The following is a 22,119-nucleotide window of genomic DNA, read 5'->3' on the forward strand; positions in this document are numbered from 1 at the left end:
AGGTTGTATGTTTGCTTATCCTTGCTATGACTAATATGCAAATCTTGTTAAAGAAAAAACTTTTTTTTATATTACACGACGATCACATGCTTTTGCGGGAATCCAGTTTCCTTTGCGAATATAATTTAAATATTAAATTAAATATCAAATGTAAAAATAAAAAAGGTTAATTTGACTCTTTGTTTAAACTAAATTAAGAATATTTGGTCAAACTCCCTAGCATGATAGAGGAGTGGTTAGTGGAGTGAGGGGATATAAACCACTTCACTTATTATTCTAATCCTAACGAAAAAGAGACCAAAAATAAATTCTCTCTGCCTGATCTTACATAAAACCATAGAGAAAGGTTTCTCTGTGTTTTTGTCTTTCCCTTCACCATAAACCCCCATAAGCTTCCTTGTCCAAAGAGGATAGTAAAGAAAGATCAGTGGTCTATCTTACTTGCCGTGCTCGTGATTTGATCGTGTAGTGGATCTAGAGAATTGGAAAAAGACTGAAGAGGTTCTACAAAGGTATAATTACTCTTCCCTCCAATCTTTATAGCCATGCTTAATGTATCCTTTTTAGGTTGTGTTTTTCTGTAACAAAATTGCGGTGAAGTTAAAAATCACTTCTGCAAATTGGAATTCAATCTCTTTCACTTACAACTAACAATTTTTAAGGAAGGGTATTAGGCTTTAAACCAAACAATTTCACAGGAGACTTATTTCATTTAGAACAGTAGGCAATCGATTAATGAGATAAACAAAGATAGCAAAAGCCTCATCCCAAAAATGAAAAGGTGATGATGATTGAGAGACCAAAGTTAGCCCAATATCCACAATCTGTCTATATTTTCTTTCATTTATCCCATTCTGTTGGGAAATATGAGGGCAAGTTATTTGATGTTCAATGCTATGTTGTTAAAGAAAAGGAATAAGGGTTTTGAACTAACCACCTTCATCAGTTTGAAGTTTTAAAATGAATTTACCTAAAAGTTTCTCACCAAGATTTTTTATTTTTTGAAAAGCTTAGAATCCCACAGATTTACAATTAAGAAAATAGATCCAAGTATATCTACTATACACATCCATGAAGGTAATGTAATAATGAAATCCATGTCTAGAACATTTACAAGGCACACACCACAAGTTGTAAAGGAATAATATCAAAAATATTTGAAGGGGAAAAGAGAGAGTGATGTTTGCCCAAGATTACTTCAGAGAAACTTATTTTATTTATATTTGGCATATGACAAGTAGAAGAACGAAAGATAGACTTAATAACTGAGAGAGCAGGATGGTGTCTATGCCAAAGACCAACATTATTAAAAACAAAAATAAGGGATATAGTGGAGACAATTCTCAACACTTGAGGTTGACTAGATTTGATATGAGTAGGATTAGAACATGAGCGATGGATTGAAACAGGTTTGGCATTGAAACAATAAAGTCCTTCATGATGTGTCCCTTGGAGTAGCGTATGGCCAGTAATGTGATCCTTCACATAACAAAACTATGGGTGAAATTAAAAATAGACATTATCATTATGAGAAAACTAAGAGACACTAATCATATTTTTGGTTAAGGGAAGCACATGAAGGAGATTATTTAAGGCACGCAAACAGTTACGATTTGAATTTGAAAAAAAGAATGCTTAGATTGGATTTCCTCCTCCATACTCAGATCCAAAAGATAGATTGTTGAAGTTATTGGTTAAGTGGTTCGTTGCACCCAAATCAAGTAACCAACTACTTTCAAAATTGAGATCAAAGTAGTAATCATGGCAGACTTTTGTCAAAAAACAAAAATATTAATATTTGGTGGAAAATTGTTGAGCATTCCAGGAAGGACCATGTAGAAAATAACATTTAGATGTTGTGTGGCCAAATTTTGTACATATTGGCATTGGAGTTTATTTTGCTTGTTTCAAGAATTATTCGAGTGCTCGCCCCTATTAGGCCGAACACTTTCATGACCATGTTGATTTTGATTGAATGAAAAATGATTATTAATTTGCTTCTGAGTATCGCTCTTCTTGTTATCATTATTCATCTGAGGTTGGCTGACAGTAAGGATCCATCAATGTTGTTAACCTTGTGTTCAGTGTGATCTTCTTAAGCGAGTAAAAGAGACATAACGTCTTGTATGGTAGGAGAACCAGTACGTGCCCCATACTAAAAATCATCACTCACACCCTGAGTCTAAGTTTTCAAGAATATACATTACAATATAAAAGCAAGAGAGTATTTTATGTGGTCATCACAAGAAATAGTATTATCGACCAACACTAAGGTATCAACACATTGTCGAATTAAAGATTGGACCATATATTCTTTGCCAAAATGCAATGTATAATTTGACTGAGAATTTCTTCTTTCATTGAACCGAGGAGCCAAGGGGAGATCATTCGATCTCTTTATTTTCACTTCTTGCATCCAGGATTTGAGATTTGAGATTTGAGTATGAGGAGATGAAGACTCTGCTTGTCCCCTGAGAAATTTAAGAGGAGAAAATGTCATCTCCTTCTAGATAATTTTGAAGACCATTCCCTTCAAGGGCTGTTAGAACCTGAAACTTCTACAAAAGAAAGTTATCATCATCAATTTAACAACAAACACTTTCTTTCCCGTACAAAATATTTGAGTTATAATATTATATGTTTATGGTGTGGATTATATTAGTTTGAGAAAGAAGTAGTAAACACGGTAGATAAAAAACTAATGAATGTCAAATAGTAAATACTATAGCAAATAGTAAATATTAGATAGTCTTTACTCAAAAGGTTCTGATACTAACTCAGAATACTGTTATGAATCACATTTAGAAGGTTCGTAAAGAAGAAAAAACAAAAAAACACAGCAAAAGAAACCCTTTATTTTAAGGATATATTTTATTACCACAGAAATGCCCATATATATAAAGCTTGGGAAGAAAACTCTTACAAAAAGATACTGCACATCCTCAGTAAAATTTTCATAACATAGTAGAGAAGATTTTGGATGGAAATAAAAAGGAAAGGGAAGAAAGTAAACGAGGAAGAGATTTTGACAGCCTATTCTACAAACATACACCAACAACCCATATTAAACCTTACAAGCAATCAAATAGTAAGAGTATTTGCCATAGATAGCAAAATCTTTTAATAAAATTAAACCTCTATCATCTCTATTTAGCATATTACAAATATGACAAAATTTATTAATAATTTTAGACAAATAAAAAATGATATTAATTTATTTTTATAAATACCAAAGTTACCCCATTTCACCTAACGTAGTTGAAAAATGCAATTAATCTTTCAAAATATAATTAAACTACGTTTTAATTATATTTTTTTAGTTTTAATTATGTTTTTTTTAGCATAAAATTATCACACATTTTAGTTCTTAATTGAAAACAATGTTGTTAGGGTACTTTTTACAATATGGTTGGAAGCCTTATAATTATGCTTATTATTATTATTATTCATTATTAATTACTAGTGTACGGTTTATGATAAATAAGTATTATATTAAAAATGTGGAACGTAAATTTGTTGAGCAAGAAATTTCGGCCAATTAAATCTTGCCACATCATCATAACAAATATTCGATAATTATATTATATTTTATTTTGATAATTAAGTTTACTTAATCCAACCCAATTCAAACTCAACAAGCAGATGGGCCCAAGCCCAATAAAGCAAATGGGCCCAAGCCAAGTCCAAACCCAATAAGGCAAATTGGCCCAAGCCTAAGCCCAATAGGCAAATTGGTCAAAGTCCAATCCCAACAAGCAAATGGGCCAAAGCCCACCTAAAGCCCACAAATTTTCTCTATAAATAGAGAAATTTGTCATTCATTTGAGAGAGTGTCTCTTGTTGAAGGAAGAATTGAAGCTCTGAAGAATTGAAGATTCAAACTTCTATAAAGCTCTCAAGACGTGCAAGTTTTTATCAACTTCGAGATCATCATCTTCTGAAAGATTGAAGACTTGGAAGATCAAACTTTCCTTAAATTCTAGAAGATTGAAGCTCAAATAGAATTGCAACTACAACATTCTAAAGACCGAAGATCAAGAAATTCTAAGTTTTTAACTTGTATTCGAGAGAAAGCATCAAAGGAGAAAATACTAGAGATTGTATTCACAATATTCATCAATATACAAATTTCAATTCTACGAAATACATTTCTTCAAAATCTCGTGTGAACAGTTTAGCACGCCTAGTGGGACAATCTCTACCTTTCATCTCTTTCTCTTTTGAAGAACATCTAAAGATACCATGACATCTCAAGACAATACTTCCAAAGCTCCAAGTGACATCGACAAGCAGCCAAATACTTGTGGCCGCTCAAGAGAGACTCAATCATCTGAGGAAATGTCATCCTTTGAGGCCGCAAAGAACATTTGGGAACAACTGTCCAAACCACCAAAAGGTGGAATTATAATCAAAGAAAATCCTTTGATTGGCGAACAAATTTCCTCCTGTGAACGCTCGAATGAGGAGATGCTCCATCCAAATATCATGTCAGTTATGATGACTGGCGTGGATACAAATGAAGACAGAATGGTTGAGCTGGAAAAGAAGATCAATATACTCATGAAGGCCATTGAAGAAAAGGATAATGAGATTGCATCTCTCAAGAATCACTTCGAACGTTGTGATGCTGCTAAATCAAGTCATACACATACTGTCAAAAATACTGACAAAGGGAAGGCAATTATGCAGGAAAGTCATCCACAAAATTCGACTTCAATTGCATCGCTGTCTGTTCATCAGTTACAGGAAATGATTGCAAACTCCATCAAAACTCAATACGGTGGACCTGCTCTAACTCTCTCTTTGTATTCCAAACCATATACGAAGAGGATCGACAATCTCATAATGTCGCATGGATACCAACCACCCAAGTTCCAACAGTTTGATGGAAAGGGTAACCCAAGACAACATGTTGCTCACTTCATTGAAACATGTGAAACTGCTTGTACGAGAGGAGATTTGTTGGTAAAACAGTTCGTTTGAACTCTAAAAGGAAACACCTTCGACTGGTACATCGACCTGGAACATGAATACATTGACAGTTGGGAGCAGCTTGAGGGAGACTTTCTCAATCGTTTCAACAGCACCCGATGTATCGTCAGAATGATGGAGTTGACAAACACCAAACAACGGAAGGGGGAGCCAGTCATCGACTACATAAATCGATGGAGAGCTCTAAGTTTGGATTGCAAAGACAAGCTCACAGAAATTTCTGCAGATGAGATGTGCACCCAAGGCATGCATTGGAAACTTCTCTATATTTTGCAGGGGGTAAAACCACGCACATTTGAAGAGTTGGAGACTTGTGCCCATGATATGGAACTAAGTATCTCACGCAGAGGAGCAAAAGATTTCTTGGTTCCAAAAATTAGGAGTGACAAGAATGAAATTGATGACACTAAAATGATTGCAAATAGTGTCATAAACGAATCTTTGGTTGTTCATGCAACCCCTTTGAAATATTTCTCTAAAAGAAAAGAAACAAAAATTGAAGGAAAGCGTGATAGCGAGCAAAAACAATGCTCAACTCTTAAAGAAAGACAGGAAAAAGTTTGTCCATTTCCCGACTCTGATGTTGCAGACATGTTAGAGCAGCTGCTAGATAACCAACTTATTCAACTGCCAGAATGCAAACGACTGGAATAAGCAGGAAAAGTAAATGATCCTAAATACTGTAAGTATCATCAGGTCATTACTCACCTTGTTGGAAAGTGTTTCGTGTTAAAAGAGTTGATTCTAAAGTTAGCTTGTGAAAAAAAGATCGAGCTGGATATTGATGAATTAGCTGAGGCGAATCATGTTGCGATCGAGATGACTTTAAGTGTTCCACCATCAACACAAATTTATGATCAAAGTTAAAGCTTAATTCAATTTGGGACTTTTGAACCTACAGTTGTCCAATTCCATCAAAGGATCGTGACGACAAACTCCCAAAACAAAGAAGAGCATGTTGAAGATGATGACGAAGGATGAATAGTTGTGACTCATCGAAAAGAAAGACAACCAAATTTCATTCTAAAAAAGTCGTCATTTTGTCAAAAGCATGTGAAAGGAAACATCTTCCATGAAAAGAAAGGAAAAAGAAACAAGAAGATGTGGAAGCCTAAGTCTGTGAAAGAAAAAGACGAGGACTTCTGTACGCCTTGACGGTCGATAGCTTTGAGAGAATTCCACCCAAGAAGATTCCTTGATGTTCATCCCAAGGAAGTATTAGAAGTCACTGCATGTCATGTCGTCGGTATAACAAAAATCGACAACAATTATGCATCTTCTGAAGAAATCGACAATTCAAACGAAATTATGCAAAGGACTTCTGTCTTTGATCGTATCAAGCCTTCAACTACTCGATCTTCAGTCTTTCAAAGATTGAGTATGGCCACAAAAGAAGAAGAAAACCAATGTTCAACATCTACTTGCACTCGAACTTCAGATTTCAAAAGGCTAAGTATCTCCACATCAAAGAAAGATCAACCTTCAACATCTGTTTTTGATCGACTAAATATGACAAACGATCAACATGAAGAAGAGATGAAATCTTTGAAGGTAAAATCACTTCATGAAAGAACATAACGGCGAGAAGATACGTAGTTGTGTCCTATCACGCATGAAGAGGAAGTTATCTGTTGACATAAACACAGAAGATTCCTTGATCGTGAAGCCAAAAATTAATATATTCATTAATTCTACAAATGAAGAAGGTGAACAATTTTTTTCATGAAAATATTAGTTAAATGTGTAAAGCTCCCTATCGCAAGAGCCTAAACTGCATGATGCTCCTAGTCCACAAGAGCTTAAAAGGTGAATGAAAGAAAAAAAAAAAAACCCAATTGAACTACGTAATGGTTATAAAAAGGGTATGTAGGCAACTTAAAGTTTACTTTGAGTTCAGTTGAACGAAAAAAAAAAGTATTATATTTCGCCGCGATGATGTAATCTCAATAGAGAATGAAATTCATGAGGAGTTACAACAGAAAAGAAAGGGGGCAAAGTCAAATTAGCAAGCTCTTGCTTTTCTCTCAAGTGTTGTGGCTGAGAGTGGAGCATCTTCTTCTCTCACGTGTTGCAGCAGTTGTCATCATCTGCATCTTCGACGTGTTGCAGCAGCTGTCCTCATCTTCATCTTTCCACGTGTTACAGTTGAGAGGATCTTCATCTTCTCACATAAGTGGCAGTTGAGAGGATTCATCTCCATCTTCTTTGACGTGTTGTAGCAGCCGTCATCATCTGCATCTTCGACGTGTTACAGCAGCTGTCATCATCTTCATTTTCTCACAGGTGTTACAACCGAGAGAATTCATATTCATTCTCACCTATGTTGCACTTGAGAGGATTCATCTTCATCTTCTTCGATGTATTGCAGCCGAGAGGATTTATCTCTATCTTCTTCGACGTGTTGCAGCATCCGTCTTCATCTGCATCTTTGACCTGTTTCAGCAGCCGTCATCATCTGCATCTTCGACGTGTTGCAGCAACTATCATCATCTTCATTCTCACATATGTTGCACTCGGGAGGATTTATCTTCATCTTCTTCGACGTGTTACAGCAACAATAGATGCCATGATAGAGTTGCATCGTCTATCATGTACAAACCCAAAAAGTCGCAGCAGCAGTGGGCACCATGATAGAGTTGGATCGTCTATCATGTACAAACCCAAGAAGTCGCAGCAGCAGTGGGCGCCATGATAGAGTTGGATCGTCTATCATCTACAAACCCAAAAAGTTGAAGAAGCAGTGGGCGCCATGATATAGTTGGATCGTTTATCTTGTACAAACCCAAAAAGTCAAAGAAGCAGTGGGTGCCATGATAGAGTTGCATCGTCTACCATGTACAAACCCAAGAAGTTACAACAGCAATGGGCGCCATGATAGAGTTGCATCGTCTATCATGTACAAACCCAAGAAGTCGCAACAGCAGTGGGTGCCATGATAGAGTTGGATCATCTATCATGTACAAACCCAAAAAGTCGAAGAAGTAGTGGGCGCCATGATAGAGTTGCATCGTCTATCATGTACAAACCCAAGAAGTCACAGTAGCAATGGACGTCATGATAGAGTTGCATCGTCTATCATGTACAAACCCAAGAAGTTACCGCAGCAATGAGCGCCATGATAGAGTTGCATTGTCTATCATGTACAAACCCAAGAAGTCGCAGCAGCAGTGGGCGCCATGATAGAGTTGGATCGTCTATCATGTACAAACTCAAAAAGTCGAAGAAGTAGTGAGAGCCATGATAGAATTGCATCGTCTATCATGTACAAAGCCAATAAGTCACAACAACAATGGACGCCATGATAAAGTTGCATCGTCTATCATGTACAAACCCAAGAAGTCGCAGCAGCAGTGGGCGCCATGATAGAGTTGGATCATCTATCATGCACAAACCCAAAAAAGTCGAAGAAGCAGTGGGCGCCATGATAGAGTTGCATCATCTATCATGTACAAACCCAAGAAGTCACAGCAGTAATAGGCACTATTTTAGAGTTGCATCGTCTATCATGTACAAACCCAAAGAAGTCACAGCAGCAATGGGCGTCATGAGAGAGTTGCATCGTCTATCATGTACAAACCCAAGAAGTCGCAGCAGCAGTGGGCGCCATGATAGAGTTGCATCGTCTATCATGTACAAACCCAAGAAGCAGAAGCCTAAGAAACAGTGGGCGCCATGATAGAGTTGCATCGTCTATCATGTACAAACCCATGAAGCCAAGATGCTTGCATAGAGCCTTCAAGGAATGACTGGAAAAAAAAGGTTAAAGTGAAAGTCAGTTTAAAAAAGAAAAGAAAATTAAAAAAAAGAAAAGAAAATACATATAAAAAAAATATAGAAAATAGTAAAGTGAAAATAACTTGAATTAAAAAAAAAAATCTTCTTTTCTTTGAGCTGCTACCATTCAAAAAAAAAATTCGAAAAACTTTTGAAGAGCCTAAAAGTGATGATGAAGAAGAGAATGATTTTTGCTCTCAACTTTGTTCTCTATTTATAGGGTAAGAAATGCATCCATCTCCAACTTCTCCTTCTACTTCTCAACAAACCAACAAATGTCAGGAGTTGAGATTGAGTTAGGAGTTGGGATTGAGTCCTAATATTTTTATTATATATATATATATATAATAAAAAAATATTTAAATAAATAAAATATTTCTTTTAAATAAAATTCTCCTAACTAAATACATAATTGAAAAAAAAAAAAGTATTTACTTTCTCTAAATAATTTTGCTTTTTATTATGTTTGAAAATTCTATACTTTATTCCAAAGCATAAATTTATTTCAATTTCAAATTAAGTAAAATAAAAAAATTCAAAATTTAAATTTGGGAGCAATTCATCTTTGAGGAGCACAAGTTTTGTTACAAATTCAAATTAAAAGATTGTGAAAAAAAAAATCAAAACTTTGGACTTAAATTGATGAGTTGGCAATATTTCAATTTTCTCAATTTCAAGTCACAATTATCTCATTAATTTCATTGGTAAAAAAAAAATCTCTTCGCCATATCCCAAATGATTTATATATATATATAAAATAAAAATAAAAATTGTGAATTGAATTCAAAATTCACCAAAACTTCATATAGCATTTTAATCACACTTATGCATAGTGTGATTAATTTGTCATATTAACTGAAATCATAGTCAAGAACAAATCACTTAGTATTTTTTGTTTTAGCTTATCGTTTTCGAGACTCGTCCACCCATACAGGTGCACTAATCTCGAAAGGGGGCATTTGTTGAGCAAGAAATTTCGGTCAATTAAATCCTGCCACATCATCATAACAAATATTCAATAATTATATTTTATTGAATTTTGATAATTAAGTTTACTCAATCCAACCCAATTCAAACTCAACAAGTAGACGGACCCAAGTCCAATAAAGCAAATGGGCCCAAGCCCAAGTCCAAACCCAATAAGGCAAATTGGCCCAAGCCTAAGCCCAACAGGCAAATTGGTCAAAGTTCAATCCCAACAAGCAAATGGGCCAAAGCCCACCTAAAGCCCACAAATTTTCTCTATAAATAGAGACATTTGTCATTCATTTGAGAGGGGGTCTCTCGTTGAAGGAATAATTGAAGCTCTGAAGTACTGAAGCTCTGAAGAATTGAAGATTCAAACTTCTATAAAGCTCTCAAGACGTGCAAGTTTTTATCAACTTCGAGATCATCATCTTCTGAAAGATTGAAGACTTGGAAGATCAAACTTTCCTTGAATTCCAGAAGATTGAAGCTCAAATAGACTTGCAACTACAACATCCTAAAGACCGAAGATCAAGAAATTCTAAGTTTTTAACTTGTATTCGAGAGAAAGCATCAAAGGAGGAAATACTAGAGATTGTATTCACAATATTCATCAATATACAAATTTCAATTCCATGAAATACATTTCTTCGAAATCTCGTGTGAACAAAATTAATAATAGGAAATTTGCACAAGGCATCAAAATCTTTCAATAAAATAAAGCCCATATCACATTTTTAGTATGTTGCAAATATGGTAAAAATTATTAATAATGTTGGACAAATAAAAAATTATAATTTATTTTTATAGATACCAAAGTTATCCCATTTCCTTCCTCTTAACCTTATTGGATAAAAAATGATACATATCGCCTATGTGCTTGAACGCCTCTTTGGAATCAAAATGGGGATTCTTATATGAATGTAGCAGTAGATCGAGCTTCTTGTATTGTTTTTTAGTGTATTGATGTGAGTGAATGACTCCACTTAAAGAATTTGGTACCAGTTGTCTGGAGAGTTGGCAACAACTCAAAGAATCTGAAAGGAAGTGAGGATTTCGATGGTGCCATTAAGGTTCGGATTGAGGTGATAAACTCACCTGGCGTACTTGAGAGTAGACTTGAGATTGCAATCTCTGAACCTCTTCTCTGCCAGTTCTCTGAGACTTCGAGTTCTTAATCGGGTTTTGCTGCCTTCAGAGTACTAATGAGGAAAAAGAGAATGAGGTATCACATGGAGCTCTGATCCACTTTGTTGAACTTGGAAATTTCGTGACAACCAAAAGGTAAAGATAGCAATCAAATGATCATTAGATGACAACCAAATTAAATGATTATTTCAAAAGGCTAACTAAAATGGAAACAAATTAAAAAGTACAATGTAACAACTAGATGGTAATCAAATGACTATTTTAGAATTAAAGCTAACTAAAATTTGAAAAGCTTTTAATGGTCATTTTTCCCAGTGGCAATGAGATGATTGACAATAAGGTAGATTACAAAAATGAAAAAAAAAAACTATATAGAAATTAACAAAAAAATAAAATAAAAGTAAAAGTAAAGTAATCAGATGACAATCATAATGTAAAAGAAAAAATCCTTAACAATTGACAAAAAAAAAACAGAAGGTAATCATAATAATAGATGGTAATTAGAAAGTAGTTGATAATTTACAAAAAGATGAAAGATAATGAGATGATTATCAATAAACTACTTAGTAATTATATAAAACAAAAAATCATGAGATAATGAATGATATCATATTAAATTAAATACCAATGAAATGGTAAATGAATATTATTAACGATTAAATAATAATGAAACAATAAAATAGTAATTGATATCTTTGATGAGTTTGGTAATTTGCCATTCCTGCAAAATTTAAAATATTAAGTCATTTTCGTTTTATATTTTGCAAGTATAATTAAGTCCAAATGTCTAATTTGTAAATAAAATGTTGAAAAATGTCTAGACACATTTAAAAATGAATCTATATACATAGTTATTCTATTTATAACCCTTCCTATGATCGACAAAGCCAACAATATTAAAATTTTAAATCTACCTTGAATGTAAGGAATTAGAATCCTACCTAGTAATTAAAAAAAATGAAATTGAAGGAATTGTGAATTCAAAACCAATATATATTAAAACAAATAAAAAATAAAAACAACAATATATACAACAAATACATCTCACAACAACAATAATAATATTTATGATGTAAACTCCGAGAGTCGAGACTATTCTAAAATAAAAAATTGCATCATATGACAAAAAAATTTAGAAAAAAGCAGTACATAACACATCTTTTTTGCATATGACAAATATGAGAAATATGAAAAGTAATTAGATATATCAGGCGACTATCAAAGGACTATCATAAAACTATTCGCTTTTAAATTTGCTACTTTTACAATTAAAAAAATGTAGTAATATGGGTCCTATGCAAACGACTCTTCTAAAAATAGATAATAATGACACCTATCAACCTACAAGCCTAAGAATTACCATGCATGATGCATTTGAAATAAACCTATTACATATTGTCAAAACCCTTTCAAATCTCATTAGTAGCCATCTCATATGTATTCTAATTCTTCATCTTTCTCAATAAAACTTGCACCCGAAAATCCTTTCAAACCATCAACCTTCCATCTACGTAAAATCCCAACTCTTCAAAACACTATAATTCTATCCGATGATATATGAAATCATAACCCCTGATCATTTCCCATCCATGGTTGGTCATACTAACGACGACCATTGGCAATTATACTGCATTATATTTAGAAGGTAAATGCTCTAACCATGATTCTTCTTATAGAGAACAAGACATTGTATACACAACCCATTCATCATCTATTTAAAAAATAATATAATTCAGGGAACAAATTGATATGATTATTTTAAAAATCAAACACTAAGGGGGCCTTTGGGGGAAGGGTCGGGTGATGGAAGGGTTAGGGTTATGATAAAACTAGTTTTATTATAAGAGGTGTTTAGGGGAATGGTTATGTGAGTAGTATTATGATAAGATGTGTTTTGGGAAAGTGTTATGTGGGTAGTGTTATGATAAGATGTGTTTGGAGGAAAAATTATTTAGGTAGTGTTATGATAGTTTTTATGATAAAATGTGTTTGGGAGAAGTGTTATGTGGGTAGGGTTATGATAGTTTTATGATAAGATATGTTTGAGAAAAGGGTTATGTTAGTTGTGATGTGATGTATTTATTTATTTTTAATTCATTTTTTTTTATCAAATTCATATTTAAAATCCAATAGACAAACTAAATAATTTTTTTGTTTACCAAATGGTCTGACCTTGCATGAAGCAATTGACCTAATTTGGGCATTGGTAACGTCCATATGAAGTAGTTGGTGATTTTTTTTTTACGTTTGATTACATTCACAATTTCAATTATTTTTTGTGACGGACCACGTAAAAGCTGAAAAATGATTTCAAATAAACTACTTCATACATAACTGCATTAAATAAACATGAATAATCGAAACTAAAAACATGAAAGTTAAAAGTCGTTACAACAATAATTCAAGAACATTTAACATGTAAAGTAATAAAAAAACATTAACAATAGTCCGTGAAATTAAAAGAAACAATAAAGTAGCGTCTCGTAGGATCACCATGCAGTAGTCAAGCTTGTCGTCGTCAGCCAATTCGAGGAAACCCTTCATGTCGCCTAAATTGTTTATAAGTATTCGATTACATTGTGCCCTGTCTAACCTATTAATCTCAGGTATGGCACGCAATGCTCAAACGACAACCCTACGGATATTGCTTTCATCCTCGAGTGCCAAACGCGTCACTCTACAATGAGCCTCAACTGGTTAGTTTGGCAGGCCATGACATCCTTAATGACATCAACTGTTTCCAAATTGTGCCCTTCACACTTCTGCTTTGAGCCGCTTACTCGACTAGGTCATGCGATATCGTCAGGGGACATGTTAAACCCATGACTGAACATAGAAGGAATTTCCATGTCGTTTAGATCCACGAGTGTAAAATCCTCGAACCCGAGCAGAACGCTCAGTCAACATCGATAACAGACTTCGCATGCACTTTCGTTGTCCTATCTTTTTCAAAGACATAGGACAATTCATTGTAGAACGGAAATGGCCTGTTAAGGATCCCTTTGGCCGTAGGATGGGTCTGCATACATGAAGAAAAATTGCATACATGAGACTAGTGTTAGATGTTAATAAAAGTTAATAACATTGTATAGTTATATTTTTCACATGCCCTGACTCAGCTATCAAACAATTCCTTCTCAACAACTATGCAATTTGCATCCTTATTCCAGTCGAACCCACTGCATGAGGTTCCTTGCATTTTTGCAATTGCATGGTCGTCTTTATGCGACATTCAATAACAGTAGTGGCGCAGACATTGCAGCTTGGCAACTTCACATCCATCATCCGAAAAAGCTATGTCAGATACCCTAGTCTGAACGTGCCGCTGTTTGACTTCCATCTACCCATTGAGACCAACTCCACTAAACACTCCACGAGGGTTGCCTCATCCTCCTTTTTCCACAAATGCTTCGATGTACGTGATGACAGCCATACTAAAAATTGAAATGAAGGCACACAAATCTATAAGTTAAATATGTAAAAAAAACAAAATTAACGACATAAAATGACAATTTAGATCTTGTATTGGATATGTAACCAATATTTATATTATTGGAAGCATACATGTAAATAAAATGACGACAAACCCTATCTAACTTAATTATAATACAACGATACTAGATGGACACATAGAATCCACTGACTACGCAACTACCACTGAGTGAACATCTCTGCTGCCATTTCATCCCTCCACTGAGTCCATTCGCTGGAGTTCTCAATGAAGTGAATGTCGTCACCTCCGATCGTCGCATAGATCGAGTCTCCCTCGTCCAGTTTGTTCAAAAAATTGGCATGCGCCATATCTCAGTTTATGAGATTGTGTAGAAGGCAACATGCCAAAATCGTACGACACTCAACCTGCACGGGATAACATGACTTGCCGTGTAGTATTGCCCAACAACCCTTCAACACACCAAATGCTCGCTCAATAACATTTTATGTCGATGAATGTTTCATGTTGAAGTACTCTTTCGCATTACTTGACGCATTACCAGATCCACGCCACTCTTGCAAGTGGTATCTTTGTCCTCTGTATGTAGCAAGAAATCATTTAGCGTTAGGATAACCCGCGTCACATAGGTAGTAAAATCCTGTCACGATAGCGACATTACTTAATTTGAGACCATATGCAAATCCCTAGATTTGATGTTGTCTTAGTTCGAACACCACTTACCCTTTGGGACTTGCAGTTCGTTGGGATGTGAGAATCTGCTTCCGATCCTTCCCAACCAACCAACACGAATACGAAGTTGCCTTTTGTGTCACAGACACCGAGCATGTTTGTGGAAACTTTGCCCTTACATGTTCTATACCTAGGACGATTGGAAATGGGCTCATTCATCTTTATGTAAGTCTGGTCCAATGTCCCGAGACAATTTTGGATAATTCAAAAAACTGCAGCTAAGTACTATAACCTCAGACTACCTTATCAAAATGGATTAAAAGATTAGTTAAACCTTGAAGCACCTCCATCGTGGATCGGTGCATGTGTTTGTTACTGGTTGTGGTTTCTTCAGCAACTCATTGTGCAGTCATATCATAGCTAACAACATGAGGTTGAAATGGAGGGAAATTGTCTCCCCGGACCGCATAAAGTCTTGTTGTATGACTCTATTCTTTACATCGTGCACTAGTATATGTAGAAACATCGCGACCATCTCCTCCACATCGATGACTTCTGTCGATGACAGACTAGCACTTGTCCTTAGTACGTGGCACATAGAATGACAAAAGTTCTTCTATCCATTCTAGTACTTTGGCGACAAGCGAGGTCGGAAGCATGTATCATACAAAAGTAGGCAAGTTGTCTAATTTGATGCCTAGTCTCGTAGGGTGTATGTGTCACCCACTTATTGTCATTCTTTAGTACCTCCAAAATCAGCAGTAACTGACGCTGGACGATTGTGAACATGGTTAATATTGTGCATGTGCTTTTTGGGTCCATTTGATGGTAGCGACAATGAACTTGACGATCTACTATTCTAACTACAATTCTATCACATCTATAGTTCATGCGTTAGAATATAATACATTCAACATATACATTATAGTGAAGTAAAATGAACTTATTCGAGCACGTTATCCATTTTGTTTCGTAACTGAAATCATAAATTCTAAACCCATTATTAAAAAAAAAGATGATGCAGGACCCTTTAGTTCCTTGAAAATATTTTTTAATATGTTAGGAAAACTGAACATTTTTTTTTTCTTAGGATATTCTCTACTGTTTAAAAAGTGTATGCATTGTGCATTACTACAACGGTTTTTCAAAGTCATGGTGTTCTGTTTTTAAAAGTTCGCTAAGAATAGTTCATATCGAGAAAGGCAAAATTCCATTATCTTTTAATGCATAACTATGTGCTTAATAATTATTCATCATTATTTTGAAAGCCCTAAACCCGTATTTTAGTAAAAAATAATGGTCAACTGTGTTTCAAATATATATAAAAATAGTGTGAGTTGCAACGGTTAATGAAATAAGAAGTTGCCCTTATGGTTAAAAGCTAGCGATATGTATTTATTGCAAATTTAACCTTTGCGAAATTGAACTAAATATTGGAAAACTATGCGAATGAAATATATAGGTCGCATAATGAAGTATAAATAAAGTACTATGTATACCAAAAAGAAAACATACAATATAGTATACAAAGTTAATTAACAACCAATAGCGGCCAATAATGTTCAAAATATATTATAGTATATACCCTTAAAAATGTATGAAAACAAAGAAAACAAAATATGTACTACAAACACGAATTCCTCGTACCTTTTACAACATAAATATGGAGTCGGCTCCCCTGAAAATAAAGTAATGAGATGAGTTTTTCGAGCAAACACAAGTAGCAGTAAAGAGACTATAGGGACAAAATTTAGAAATTACGTATCGTACACTTTGGAAGAATGTTGATGTTGAAATGAAAAAAACAAGGCTCGTTAAAATGATTAAGAAAATGACACTGTTTTATTTTCAAAAAGGTCGTGCCTCAGAGGAATTAAATTTGTTCAATGTAATGCACTGGATCTGGTTGTGGAAAGATCAATGTAAAATGTGCATGAAATGGAGGTACAATCGAAGTATGGGGATGGAAATGCATACAAACAATCTTAGAAAATGAACAACCAATAAAATCAGAGTTTGCAACAAATAGTTCAGTATGATTTGCAAGTTCATAGGGCTATATGAAACATGATATATCATTGCATAAAGAAAGGAAGTCATGGCCCATACTATGCCTTTAACATAACGCAGAACTGAAAGCAACTGCAGCCACACACGTGATTCATAACATGGATGTTAACTAAACATAGAAGGATGGTTGGATCTTGAAAAAGAAGAAAGAAAAAGTAACTTACCTACCAAAACAAGAAGCAACAGAGGAGGAAGCAGGACGGGAAGCATGACGCTGGTGAAGTGAATCCCAGGTCTAGGCGATGGGATGCTAGTTAAAGCGAATCCTAAGTCCCAACGACGAGTAGTGACTGCTTGATGACTTGAATAGCGGATTTGTTGCGATTGTTGTGGCTATTTTTAATGTGTTAAAAGCTTGTGGTTATGTTTGATGCGATGAGATTGATACATTTGTATATGAAATGATCTTGTGGTTATAATATTTGATAATGTTGTATTCCCCAAAAGGTATTTTCTAAACTCATCACTCACTAAGTCATTGACTTACGTTTTAAGTCTTCCCTCCCAGGTTGTTAGGTGTTGAAGCCAAGTAAGGAATGAACTTCATGCATAGAAGTCAAGTAAAGGAGGGAAAGGTGGATAGTTATGTAAAGCTTGTGCGGTGTGCAAGCTTTGTCATCATATCTCGCATTTAAGGAGTCGATAGGTAAATGATTCATTCCTTAACGTTGAGGGTTGCCGCTCAGTTCAGAAGAGAATGTGAGGGCTACACGTAGGTTGGTAATGCCAAATTCAGTGAGCAAAATAATAGAAGAAGTGAGCTAGGTGAAGGAAGCCCTAGAGGTTGCCCCTGAAATGGTTGCTAGGCGATGGGGGAGAAAGAGATCCTTACACCTCTAAGTGCCTCTTACCACAAGGAGCATCGTTAGGCGGTGTAGGAAGAAAAGTGGATAATAGCTCAGTTTTAATTATGTGGTTTCATGAGAAAAGAAATGTAATTGTAAAGTATGTTCTCTATAAAATGTTAAGTTAATAAAGAGAAGAAGTTATGTTGTTTCGCTGCATTATTATTGTTATTCTTCTTTTACCTTACCGTCTAGAGGTTGGAGTTGATTTGTATTATTTAAAGAGTAGAAGGGGATGAAGTAAAGTTTAAATTTTCAATGCGATAAGTAATTCTAAACTCGAGGCAAGTTAAGTTGCTAAACGTTCAGTGCATCACCTTTTGGAGAGATGCGTGATGAGTGTCTAGATGTAAAATGTTTATATCGCATGTTTGATTTGTAAGAGTGTTCTTAAAGAACCCCGCTCACTAGACGTTTCTTGTATAACCTTTCAAATGTTTTGTTTTATCCCCTAAGTAGCGAAGAACATCTAGCTTCAAACTTGCCGCCTTGATCACATGTCGTGCCCTTTTGAAGCATCACTTTGTAGTGGCCACTATCAAATTTCATCACATGTAGAGCTAGGTGAAGGGATTCAAGATTGTTATTTTAAAACCTTACGTTTGGAACTTGAGAAGCTTGTACTCACATTTTATGTACTTTTGATCCACTATCAGTGAAATCTTTGTGTTTTGCAATTGAACTTCTTCACATTAAATTTTGACGTTCATTTAATTCGCTCACTAAGCGTTCTATGTGTTCGCAGAGAGATACAAGTGGAATGTCTAGGCGGTCAAGTCTTCCCTAAGTTACATAAAGTAGCTTTAGACGGGGTGTGACATTAAGTATAAGGCATGTTATCCCAGATCACACAACAAAAATAGGGCATCTTATCCAGATCAGAATACAAATATAAAACATCTTATCCTAGATCACACAACAAGGATACTGCATCGCACACCAGAACACATAGCAAGTGTGAGCAAATTTCATTGTATAAGGTAAACAAGATCATTTTATTTCATCAGCGATCACATTAAAATCCCCTTTATTTACAAATCACATGCATTTTAAGAAATGAGAAAACATAAGAGAAATAATGTAAGTTAAGGTTTTAAGAGAAATACATTATAAATCCTTTTAATTTTTAAAACATTTTAGGAAGAACCACTCACAATCAATGAGCTCCTTTGCCTACTCCTTTGTCAAGATTTCCCTTGCACCTCCTTGCCGAAATTTTGAAAATTTGGAACATATTAAAAAATATTTCCCGACGAAGTAAGCTCAAAATGCATAACTGTTTATCACGCAGTTACTTCTCATCTCGTGGCAGTCTCATCACATAACTTATAATGCAAAACGTGTAATTTCATCCCGTAGGGTAGAACGCAATCAGTGCCTCGTTGATAAAATATTTTCATAATTTTTAGATTTGCCCTTGAATATTAGAAACTATTTGTCACTTCTCTTTCTTCTTCTTCATTCTTTGCGATTTCTTCTTTTCCAGATTTCTTCATCTCCTATTCCAAAGTTTCTTCTTTCTATTTTACACTTATTTATTCTTCTGTTTGAATCTCCTATTTTATCATTATCATTTTCGGCAAGATTCTTTGAAGCTCTTTCACAATTATTTCAATATTCTTTTTTATCTTCATGATTTTCAAAAATATCAAGATCGTTTAAATATTATTTCAAATGATCAATACGATCGTTTAAATTTAAAATCTTTTCCCGATGTTGAAAATGAACTACACAATTGTGTTCACATGATCTAAACGGTTGCTTACCATACTCCATAGGATCGTTTAACATGGTCAATACAATTGTTTAGTATAGTTGGTTGTTGGTTTTGGACTTACCAATTTCGGGTGTGTGTAACGCAAATGTGAAAGGTCACTAAGTCAGGTCATCACGCGTAATGAACTTACCGTAACTCTCTATATCGCATGCTTTGATTCTAGGCGATGAGTCATGGGTTATGTACGATGCTTGTGATATTCCTCTTCATCGTATAATACTTAAGTCCTCGTTGAGTACAAGTTTTCCTACTGCTTGCCCAAGTGCAAGCGAAACAGTTGGTTTACCTAGATGATAAAGGGTCAAACACTGGGATTGTTGATAGACGTTAGTTCTAGCGAATTACTCATTAGTTGGATGATAGAATTAACTAATAATGTATAAAGAACCATAACTATGATTAAAACTACTTATGTACACCTAAAGAATCTGTAAAGAGGAGTAAATAGATGCGAAATGGAACTGTATGTGAACTAACTTATATGCGAGAAAGAGTGAAGGAAGGTCTATGCACCATTAGGCGATTAAGTAATGCGAGAGCTTTGATGCGATTTAACTTACTCAACCACCTTATAATTAAGGCATACTCCTCTCGGAGTATTAAACATGACACATAGTCTCCTTTCAGTATCCACATGACTAAGTTCGATTAGGTGAGATATATCTAGAAGTATTCACTTATAAAACTTATACAACTTCACGTTTAAGGACAACAACCTCACGACGCCTAGTGTCCATACTTGTTCGCCTTTCAAGATACAAATGTTAGAAATTATCTTGCTAATGTGGAGTTTGTTGCCAAATTCCTCTTTGCGCGCATTAGTCTTATTCTTTCTACTTGCCCTCTCAGGTAGTTGGCTATTGACACTGGTCAAGCGATGAATATAGCTTAACTAATGCGATAGGGATTATAAACTAGCGATGAAGTACTTCTTATAAAAAACTATCACTGACTTAAACTACTAATAACACTTTGACAAATGAAAAGTCAATAAATGGTGGATTGAAAAGGTATAAGTGTGCAATATATATAAAGAATGTAGGTCTAATTAGGCTATTGTACTATATGAATCTAACATATTACAAAGAAGTGCAAAAGTGGGGAGCAAGAGAGTGGAAAATATTACAAGTTAGGGGACAACAAGAATCTGGATTCTTCCCTCCTCAGAGGTCAAGCTCTCGCTTTTACAATTGATTGGAGAAGAAGAAGAGAATATTTACTGACAGCGAAAAGGCTATTTATGTCCGCTCTTTAGAACTTTTGGCCTATTTGGGCCTCTTGCACCCTTTCAGGCGTCTCCTTTGTAGGTTGACAGAGATGGCTTTGTATAGGCAGCATTTGGGAAGGAAACTTCTATCTTCTGAACTTGTCAACGACATCCGTCAAAAAGTGTCTGTCGCACGTCACATCACCTCCAACTACAACTCTTGTCTTCTAGTGACCCTTCTTCATGGATAACTTTATTCCTCGTCTGGAGAAGTTAATCGCCTATGAGTTCCTGGTTGTAGTCCTTGCGCAAAATATTTCCTGCGGTTCACTAGTTTCTTTCTTTATTCATTATCATGCATTTAGATATTAAAATCACATGAAACAGGCATAACACTTATGTAAAGTATATTTTTAAACTTATGCGTTTACAACACAAGTTACGTGTTTTGATCATCTTTCTGTGCGTTTTGACCTCATTATTTTAATAAAAGGAGCTATAATAGCAGGTATTTATACACTCTATCAATAGTCTACACAATCGTTAGATTTCAAGTTTTTAACGATCATTCACATTGGACTACACGCACTTATCATAATCAACACGATTGTTTTTCATGATTTACACAATCGTTTATCATGGTCAACACAAACATTTAACATGGCCAACTTGATCGTTTAAATTTGAAGTCTTTTTCCCCATTGTTATAAAGAAATACACGACCGTGTATCATGATCTAAACGATCATAGATCATTCGTTTAGAATGTTGCACATTATCGTTTAGAATAAGATTACTCACACGCATGTGTGGTCGATTAATCGTATGTTGACTAGGGTAATTTTGGTATTTCTCATTGTGAGTAAATGAGCATTTTCCGTTTTCGAAATTGTTCTATATAATGTAAATATTTTACTGTTTGTTATAATTAAAAAAAAACCCCGCAAAATTTTCAATTCGATCAATGCTATAAATGGATAAACTTCTATTATTGTCTATCAATGTCACTGATAGAATCATATAGATGCCTATAATCGGTAAAATTTGAAAGTTCGCTATGTTTTCTAAATATTTTGTCAAATTTTCCATTTTTGACAATTTCTCATTATTTATTTATTAAATAATTTGTTTTAGAAAACTAATTTACGTGGTCTTAAAATCAAAAAGTTATTGTTTAGTAATCATTCGGTGTGAATTTTGATTTTAAAAACTAAGAA

This window comes from Cucumis sativus, chromosome 5 (genome assembly GCF_000004075.3).
Source record: "Cucumis sativus cultivar 9930 chromosome 5, Cucumber_9930_V3, whole genome shotgun sequence".
NCBI classification, from domain to species: domain Eukaryota; kingdom Viridiplantae; phylum Streptophyta; class Magnoliopsida; order Cucurbitales; family Cucurbitaceae; genus Cucumis; species Cucumis sativus.